At 40.3% G+C, this 8,594-nt stretch overlaps 1 long non-coding RNA gene across 1 annotated transcript in view; it reads left to right on the plus strand.

Annotated features, from left to right (window-relative positions):
* Positions 1-8,382, plus strand: part of LOC146492049 (uncharacterized) — a 505,246-nt gene extending 496,864 nt beyond the window's left edge. Inside the window, exon 2 of the long non-coding RNA XR_014872260.1 lies at positions 6,159-8,382. This is a non-coding gene — a long non-coding RNA (uncharacterized LOC146492049). The remainder of the gene's footprint in view (positions 1-6,158) is intronic.
* The last annotated feature ends 212 nt before the right edge of the window (positions 8,383-8,594 follow it).

Genomic DNA, 8,594 nt, shown 5'->3' on the forward strand with positions numbered 1-8,594 from the left:
ATTTTTAATTTATTTTATCAACTTTTCTTCTGACAATGTTGTCTGTGTTGAGAGCTCAGTGGATCTGCGTTCGACTACTCCGCCTAGGCTGCACTGTCGAGCGCAGATCCACTGAGCGCAGCACAAGCTAGCAAGACAGAAGCTAAGCTCGTTGCAACATGGCAAATTGAACCTCCCCCACCCTCATTCAGATCTGGCCTTTGGAACTATTTTGGTCTTCATGTGAAGTATGACCCTGAAGATAAGCGCGTCATGGACAAAAGTAAAACAGTATGTCGGATGTGCCACACAATGCTCAGTTACATGGGCAGGAACTACTGCATTAGCGCAGTTTGCTCGTTGCTCGTCCAGCCCCATGCACGGGGCGGTCCGCGGTAGCTCGTTAACGGAGATTCGCCGTGTTGTGGTGTTAACGTCATTTCAGATTAACGCTGACAGCACTAGTGGGAACAAAATGAATATGACTGCACATTTACGGCGACATCATCCTAGTGCAAAGACAAGTGGAAGCAGACAAAAACAACAAGCACGCTTGCTACAAACTTTACCCGAGTCACTTAGACAGCCGTTAGCACATGATTCTCCTTATGGGGTCCTGATATGTTTAATATGCTGCTGAGAAAATAGCCCAGAAGAAGCGTATAGTATAGCTTTTATTTTGGAGAGAGCCATTTCTCTGTAATAAAGTCTCTTTTCCAAAGATGAGTGATTTCTTGATCAGATAGATTTATTATTTTATCACTTTGTTGTTTGAGCAACATTAAATTTAAAAACTGTACTTTTGAGTTAAAATATATATTTATAATTTTAATAAATGACAAATTAAAAAAGCATGAACATTTTTTTGTATCGAAAAAATATCGAACCGTGACACCAAAGTACCGAACCGAACTGTGAATTTTGTGTATCGTTGCACTCCTAAAATATATATATATATATATATATATATATACACATATATATATATATATATATGTGTATATATATATACGGTTGCCATCCACGGTTGGCAACCGTGGATGGTTGCCAACCGTGGTTGGCACGGTTGCCATATACACATATATATATGTGTATATATATATATATATATATATATATATATGTGTATATATATATATATATATATATATATATTTTAGGAGTGCAACGATACACAAAATTCACAGTTCGGTTCGGTACTTTGGTGTCACGGTTCGATATTTTTTCGATACAAAAAAATGTTCATGCTTTTTTAATTTGTCATTTATTAAAATTATAAATATATATTTTAACTCAAAAGTACAGTTTTTAAATTTAATGTTGCTCAAACAACAAAGTGATAAAATAATAAATCTATCTGATCAAGAAATCACTCATCTTTGGAAAAGAGACTTTATTACAGAGAAATGGCTCTCTCCAAAATAAAAGCTATACTATACGCTTCTTCTGGGCTATTTTCTCAGCAGCATATTAAACATATCAGGACCCCATAAGGAGAATCATGTGCTAACGGCTGTCTAAGTGACTCGGGTAAAGTTTGTAGCAAGCGTGCTTGTTGTTTTTGTCTGCTTCCACTTGTCTTTGCACTAGGATGATGTCACCGTAAATGTGCAGTCATATTCATTTTGTTCCCACTAGTGCTGTCAGCGTTAATCTGAAATGACGTTAACACCACAACACGGCGAATCTCCGTTAACGAGCTACCGCGGACCGCCCCGTGCGTGGGGCTGGACGAGCAACGAGCAAACTGCGCTAATGCAGTAGTTCCTGCCCATGTAACTGAGCATTATGTGGCACATCCGACATACTGTTTTACTTTTGTCCATGACGCGCTTATCTTCAGGGTCATACTTCACATGAAGACCAAAATAGTTCCAAAGGCCAGATCTGAATGAGGGTGGGGGAGGTTCAATTTGCCATGTTGCAACGAGCTTAGCTTCTGTCTTGCTAGCTTGTGCTGCGCTCAGTGGATCTGCGCTCGACAGTGCAGCCTAGGCGGAGTAGTCGAACGCAGATCCACTGAGCTCTCAACACAGACAACATTGTCAGAAGAAAAGTTGATAAAATAAATTAAAAATTTTGTATTGTTTGATACATATGTGTACCGAACCGAAAGCACTGCATCAAACGGTTCATATAAACAAAGTGGAATTAAACTGCAAACTCGAACGTAATTAAGACTTGCTGTATCTGTATAAGAAGGATGGAGATGATATTACAGCTTTCAGCAAGTGGTAGTTTAGGCACACAAATTTCCCATAAGCAACCAGAGGTCACAATGTTGCCAACTAGTCTCTAGGCCTGTGTGATTAAGCCCTACCATACTGGCATGATGCTAATAATTGAATTTACAAGGCAAATGCATTTCCTTGAACTACTGCCCAGAATAGCTGTATTACCCAAACCAAGGCAACAGAGCGACTTTGCTACTATGGTACTGCCCGCAAGGTGATATGAACACAGATAAGATGAGGCATCCTGTTCTTGCATGCAGTTCATTTTTCCATGCTGAGACTGGAGGAGTATGTATACAGCCAGCAACTCTGAAAAGTCAGCCACACTCTTTAATCCTGTCATTGTCTCTCTTTGGGCTCTGGGAAACTTGAAGCATTTTTCTCTCCTCCCAGCTGTGGCTGTGAGAACACTTGACACAGCTCTGCTCGCACAGAATCGAGAAACAGCCCACGGCTGTTTGAAATGCGCAAGTCCCCAGAACTTGTCTAGTTGTGAATGATCTGAACAAGTGGAATGCAGCAAGTAATATGTGGGGACTAGGTCCAATGTCACATTTAATACAATCCAGCAGTTATATGATCAAATGGGTGTTTCAATGCTCAAGAGCAATTGGGCACAGAATATTTCCATGCCTGTGAGACACGCTTGAAATAATAACTGCATGTTGTAATCTGCATGCAATATTGTTTTGTTTTTGTGTGCTTTTTCAAGGGGGGGGCTGGGGAAGTTTGTGGATGTGTGTTCGCTTAGTCACATAGGCCAGACATCCTTTGAACTTCCTGGCATTGCATGTGACTAGATGCCACTGAATTCAGGGATCGGTTGATTTACTGTAAATTCCTAACAGGCAGCACTTGATGCTTTATAGTTGTTGCTTTATTTTATTTTTTACTTTTGCTGCTTGGGTACATGTATTCTAGAAAAAGATGAAAACACAAATGAAAGAAAAACATAGTTAAATGCCTAAAAATGTGCAAAAAAAATTCAACTTGTGTGGGCAAGCTTTGCAATAGTTCCATGTGTATATATAAATAACCTGCCATGATCAGCTAATCAGAGATGCACAATTGGGCTTATATACCCAGCAGCATGCTTAAAGCTTCTTCGCTCTGCCCTGTGCTTTTCCTCAGTACACTTAGTTCTGCTTTCAAAATTAATTTGGAAACCTTTCATTAGTGGATTATAAGTGCTTGAGCACATACAGCCCATTCTCACTCCCAGGACGTCAGTTTCTACTGTCACATATGCTCAGAAGGTGTCATTTTACATTGCTGCTCTTTAAAAAATCATTGCCCGAGGGAAACCTAACACAGGCACTGAGAATATACAAACTCCAAAAAAGGCCAAAAAGGCCTTAACCAACTGGAACCAGGGCACATTCTTGTGTAGCGACAGTGCTAACCAGTAAATCACCACGCCAGTCAAAGAGGTTAAAAAGTATTACCTTTTGGTGCTGAATACCGCTAAGGCTGATGAGATCATTTTATGTGTTTCTTACTAGTTTTTGGACATCAACTGATACCTCAAGACCAATATACAAATTTAACATTCCTTATGAAAAATCATTTTGTTAACAGGTGAGCACATCATTTTTCATGTCTCATTTGGAAGAAGTACAAGAGGTTAATACAAGGGTTAAAACAAAAAAGAAAAGTGAGAAGGATGTATCCCCTATTCTGAAGTGAAATACTTGAGGTTGTACAGGATCAGCTCCACACTGACCAAAGAGAACGTTCACTCTCTTCTACAGTTGCATGCCGTAAGCCTAAACATGCATCAAAGCCATCCCGGGCCTATTTGAAGTCTTGGGGAAGAGCTGACTTGCAAGTATTTCCTTCTGCAGTCAGCAGACTTCAACCCGACTGAGCATGTTTTTGAAAAGAAAAAAAATTAAAGGGCAAAATGTACTTTTATTGGGGGGGACATTTTTAATACTTTGGAGCCTAACTTCAGCCAGAGATTAAAAACTTGAAAAGTGACATGCTAACCTTCTGCAATTCTTCATTCCCCTAGAATACAATCGCATTTCTTCAACAAAGCCTTTTTTCTGTTTTCAATCAGCCTGTGTTTTATTCTGCTCACATAAGGAAGTCAAAGGAGCTTGCAAAGAAAAGCGTCTGGACTTCTTTAAGTTACTTGAAGACGTTTCACCTCTCATCCGAGAAGCTTCTTCAGTTCTAAGGTCAAATGGTGGAGAGTCCCAGATATAAACCTAGTGGGAGTTTCCCCCCACAGAGGGACAAAAAGACCCCTGATGCTCCTATAATCGCCTGAGCCAAGGTGTGAAACTGGGTGTGGGTCCCAATCAGCCAGAGTTTTGGATGAGTTCATTGTGAAACCTGGCCCCACCTTATCATGCGAATTCCTGAGGTCAGATGGCCCAGGATGTAAGTGGGCGTTAAGGCGTCTGGGAAAGGATCTCAAAACTGGATTATAGATGGCAGAGAGTTGGTGTCGTAAACCACCGCCTCTGTTCAAAGATGGTCGCTCACAGTGGACATAGATGGCTTCTTTCACTCCTCTTTCAAACCATCTGTCTTCTCTGTCCAAAATGTGAACATTGGCATCCTCAAAAGAGTGTCCTTTATCCTTAAGATGCAGATGGACAGCTGAGTCTTGCCCTGTGGAGGTGGCTCTTCTGTGTTGTGCCATGGGCTTGTGAAGTGGCTGTTTGGTCTCTCCAATGTAGAGGCCTGGGCATTCCTCGCTGCACTGTACAGCATACACCACATTGTTAAGTCTGTGTTTTGGCGTTTTGTCTTTCGGGTGAACCAGTTTTTGTCTGAGTGTGTTGCTGGGTTTGAATTGGACATACATTGGAGAGACCAAACAGCCACTTCACAAGCCCATGGCACAACACAGAAGAGCCACCTCCACAGGACAAGACTCAGCTGTCCATCTGCATCTTAAGGATAAAGGACACTCTTTTGAGGATGCCAATGTTCACATTTTGGACAGAGAAGACAGATGGTTTGAAAGAGGAGTGAAAGAAGCCATCTATGTCCACTGTGAGCGACCATCTTTGAAGAGAGGCAGTGGTTTACGACACCAACTCTCTGCCATCTATAATCCAGTTTTGAGATCCCTTCCCAGATGCCTTAACGCCCACTTACATCCTGGGCCATCTGACCTCAAGAATTCGCATGATAAGGTGGGGCCAGGTTTCACAATGAATTCACCCAAAACTCTGGCTGATTGGGACCCACACCCAGTTTCACATCTTGGCTCAGGCAATTAGAGGAGCATCAGGGGGTCCTTTTGTCCCTCTGTGGGGGGACACTCCCACTAGGTTTATATCTGGGACTCTCCACCATTTGACCTTAGAACTGAAGAAGCTTCTCGGATGAGAGGTGAAACGTCTTCAAGTAACTTAAAGAAGTCCAGACGCTTTTCTTTGCAAGCTCCTTTGACTACGATGACCTGGATGACTGAGAACCTTCACAGACTCACATAAGGAAGCACAATGGTCATGTGATCCTTAAATACAACTTAGTAATTTAGTATATTATGAGAGAGAGAGAGAGAGTGTATGTGTGTGTGTGTGTGTACATTGCCCTCTTACAGTTTAGAGAGAGTTTGCTAATCATATTTGCTAGCATTAGCGGCTAATTTAGCATTTCAGCATGTCTCTTGTTCAAATATTCTTTATTCTGCCGAAAACAAAGTACATTTTAACTAAAAAAGTAGTTAAAATGTTCATGTATAGATTTCAGTGTGTTCAAAAGACCAATATGCCATGGTGCTATGTCTTTTAGACTCTGATCTATAGTAGCAACTGGAAATGAAGCCACATTAAGCTAGTCTACAATGTCTTCAAACTAGTACTTACTGACTCCATGTAACATGAGGTAAAAAAAAAAAAAGGTTATTTATTGGAATTCAAGACATTCAAGTCAAATGAATAGCTTGAAATGGTACAAAGGTAAGTTGGTGAACTGCCAGAGGTTAAAAAAAAGGTAAGGTTACCCAAAACTGAAAAAATAATGTACAGAATTATACAAAAAAGGCCTTTCTCAGGGAACACAAAATGGGTTAACAATTTAATATGAATTAAATCATGTGACTGAACCTTCAGAAACCACAGAAGCAGTGATGTAACCATCTTTAATGAAACCATGATACAGACAAATAAAGTTTGTCTGTATCATGGCTGTTCTGCAGCAATGGAGGTTGATCAAGTCTTGAAGCTGGTGCTACTAATTCCTACATGTGTTCCAACTTTACTAGATTACTTATAACCAGAGATGGGCTGTAACGCGTTACAAGTAACACATTACGTTGCAAGTAATGTGTTACTGTAATCCGATTACTTTTTTCGAGTAATGAGTAAAGTAAGAGATTACTATTGCAAAAAAGGTCATTAGATTACTGTTACTTTCCCGTAAGCACGCTGCGTTACTGTGTTACTAAAACCGTGATTTTTTTTGCGAGAGTGTCTCATGACAATGATGTAAGCGAATGTGACGTTCGTGGCAACAGCTGTGTGCAGATCAAAAATGGATAATATAATGAGTGCGGGAGAGAGTATGACGGTGAAGCATTTAAAGGGTGGAAGTACTGACCTTACTTTGAGTTTGATTCTGTAAAAAGTGACAAAAACACTAGCGTCCGCTGTTCACTGCGTGGGAAGAAAACTTCTCTTTACGCCGAAAAAAACCCTAAACATCCGAGCAAGCACCAAATACGCTGCCGCTGGAATGTGACATTCACAGAGAAACTGCTGTATCCTTCCACTGACCGCTGCGGCACACCTGCACCAGGGCAAACCTCAGCCTGCCCCACTCCTGCTATATAGGTGAAAATAGAGCAACAGGACCACTGAGTCTTTCATTTTATTTATTTTCTCCTGTGTTTTACGTGCATCTATTTGAAAGAGTGAGTGTAAACACAAAAAATAATTTTATTTTATATGCTGGAATATGCAGAAAATAGGTTTAAATGTTAAATTTCTTCCAGTCAGAGAATGTTGCATATAATTTAATGTTTGCTTGATGCATAAAGTTAAAAGATTGAAACTAATAAAACAAGTTGTAAAAAGAAACTTTTTCATTTGATTACATTTTATATGATGGATTATGCAGAAAAAGTAGAAATGGGCTGAACAATCTATTGCTTTATTACCTATTTAGGGGATAAATCATGTTTTAAAAAGTAACTAAGTAACTAATTACTTTTGAAAATAAGTAATCAGTAAAGTAACGGGATTACTTTTTGGGAAAGTAATCGGTAATTAGTTACTGATTACTTTTTTCAAGTAACTTGACAAACACTGCTTATAACCCCCTCTGTCTGCATACAAGCAGTACTGGAACATACTGTGGTACCATTCCCTGGTGAGCATCAGTTGAACAGTATTATACTGCAGAAATTAGTGTGCAGTGTTGGGGAGTAACGGAATACATGTACCACTGTTACATATTTAAAATACAAAATATGAGTAACTGTATTCCGTTACAGTTACCGTTTAAAAAGGTGGTATTTAGAATACAGTTACTTTGTTGAAATAAATGGATTACACGGCGGTACTTCCCTGTTTCATACTGTGGCGGGTCAGGACTGTTTGGGTTTTGTTTGACAGCTACGTTCTGTTGTTCCAGGTGGCAGCGTTACGGTTGCCATGGTTACAGGGTGACGCTCTCTCTCTGCGTGTTTCCTGGGTGAGAGAGCGCCTTTTTGTTGTTGTGCTAAGCTAATAGGCAGAATGCTACCAGTATAGCTCTAAAGAATGTAGCCTCATGGGCAGTGTAGTCCGTGCTGCTGGGAGAATGGACTGTCATACCCGTTATGTGTCTGTGAGCAAGGGAGAAAAAGGAAAAGTATGAGCTGTCATCGAGCAAAAACGGAAGCTGGAAGCATGTAAATATAATAATAACCACTGCAGCCAAGAAGAGTGCCTGACGAGCCCAGTTGTAAGTACGCTATTAAGACTCGACTGTACACCGTGTTCGTGTTTTCCTCCGAAACAATAAGTTCCGTTGGAGCAGCCTTTCAAATCCTCTCTCTGTCTCTCGCAAGCAAAGTTGACCCAGACAACAAAGTAAAGCTATTTTTCGGCTACGAGCCCAACACAGAACCCACCGTAGTAGTCAGAGGTCCCTTTACTACGGGTTCGGAGTCGCGGACCTTCAGTAACAGTAATAAATCACAGCAATAGTACATTCACGTAGTTGTAAACAGCATGATAATATATTAAGTAATCCAAAGTATTCAGAATACGTTACTCTCATTGAGTAACGTAACGGAATCCGTTACAGAATACATTTTAAAAGTAACCTTCCCAACACTGTTAGTGTGTTCAACAAAAATGGCGAGAAAAAGGTAATTAACAAAGAAAGAGAAACAGATCACCATAACACTTAAAAGTGTAGGACTTTCCTACA

Source organism: Neolamprologus multifasciatus, chromosome 23 (genome assembly GCF_963576455.1).
Source record: "Neolamprologus multifasciatus chromosome 23, fNeoMul1.2, whole genome shotgun sequence".
Lineage (NCBI taxonomy): Eukaryota > Metazoa > Chordata > Actinopteri > Cichliformes > Cichlidae > Neolamprologus > Neolamprologus multifasciatus.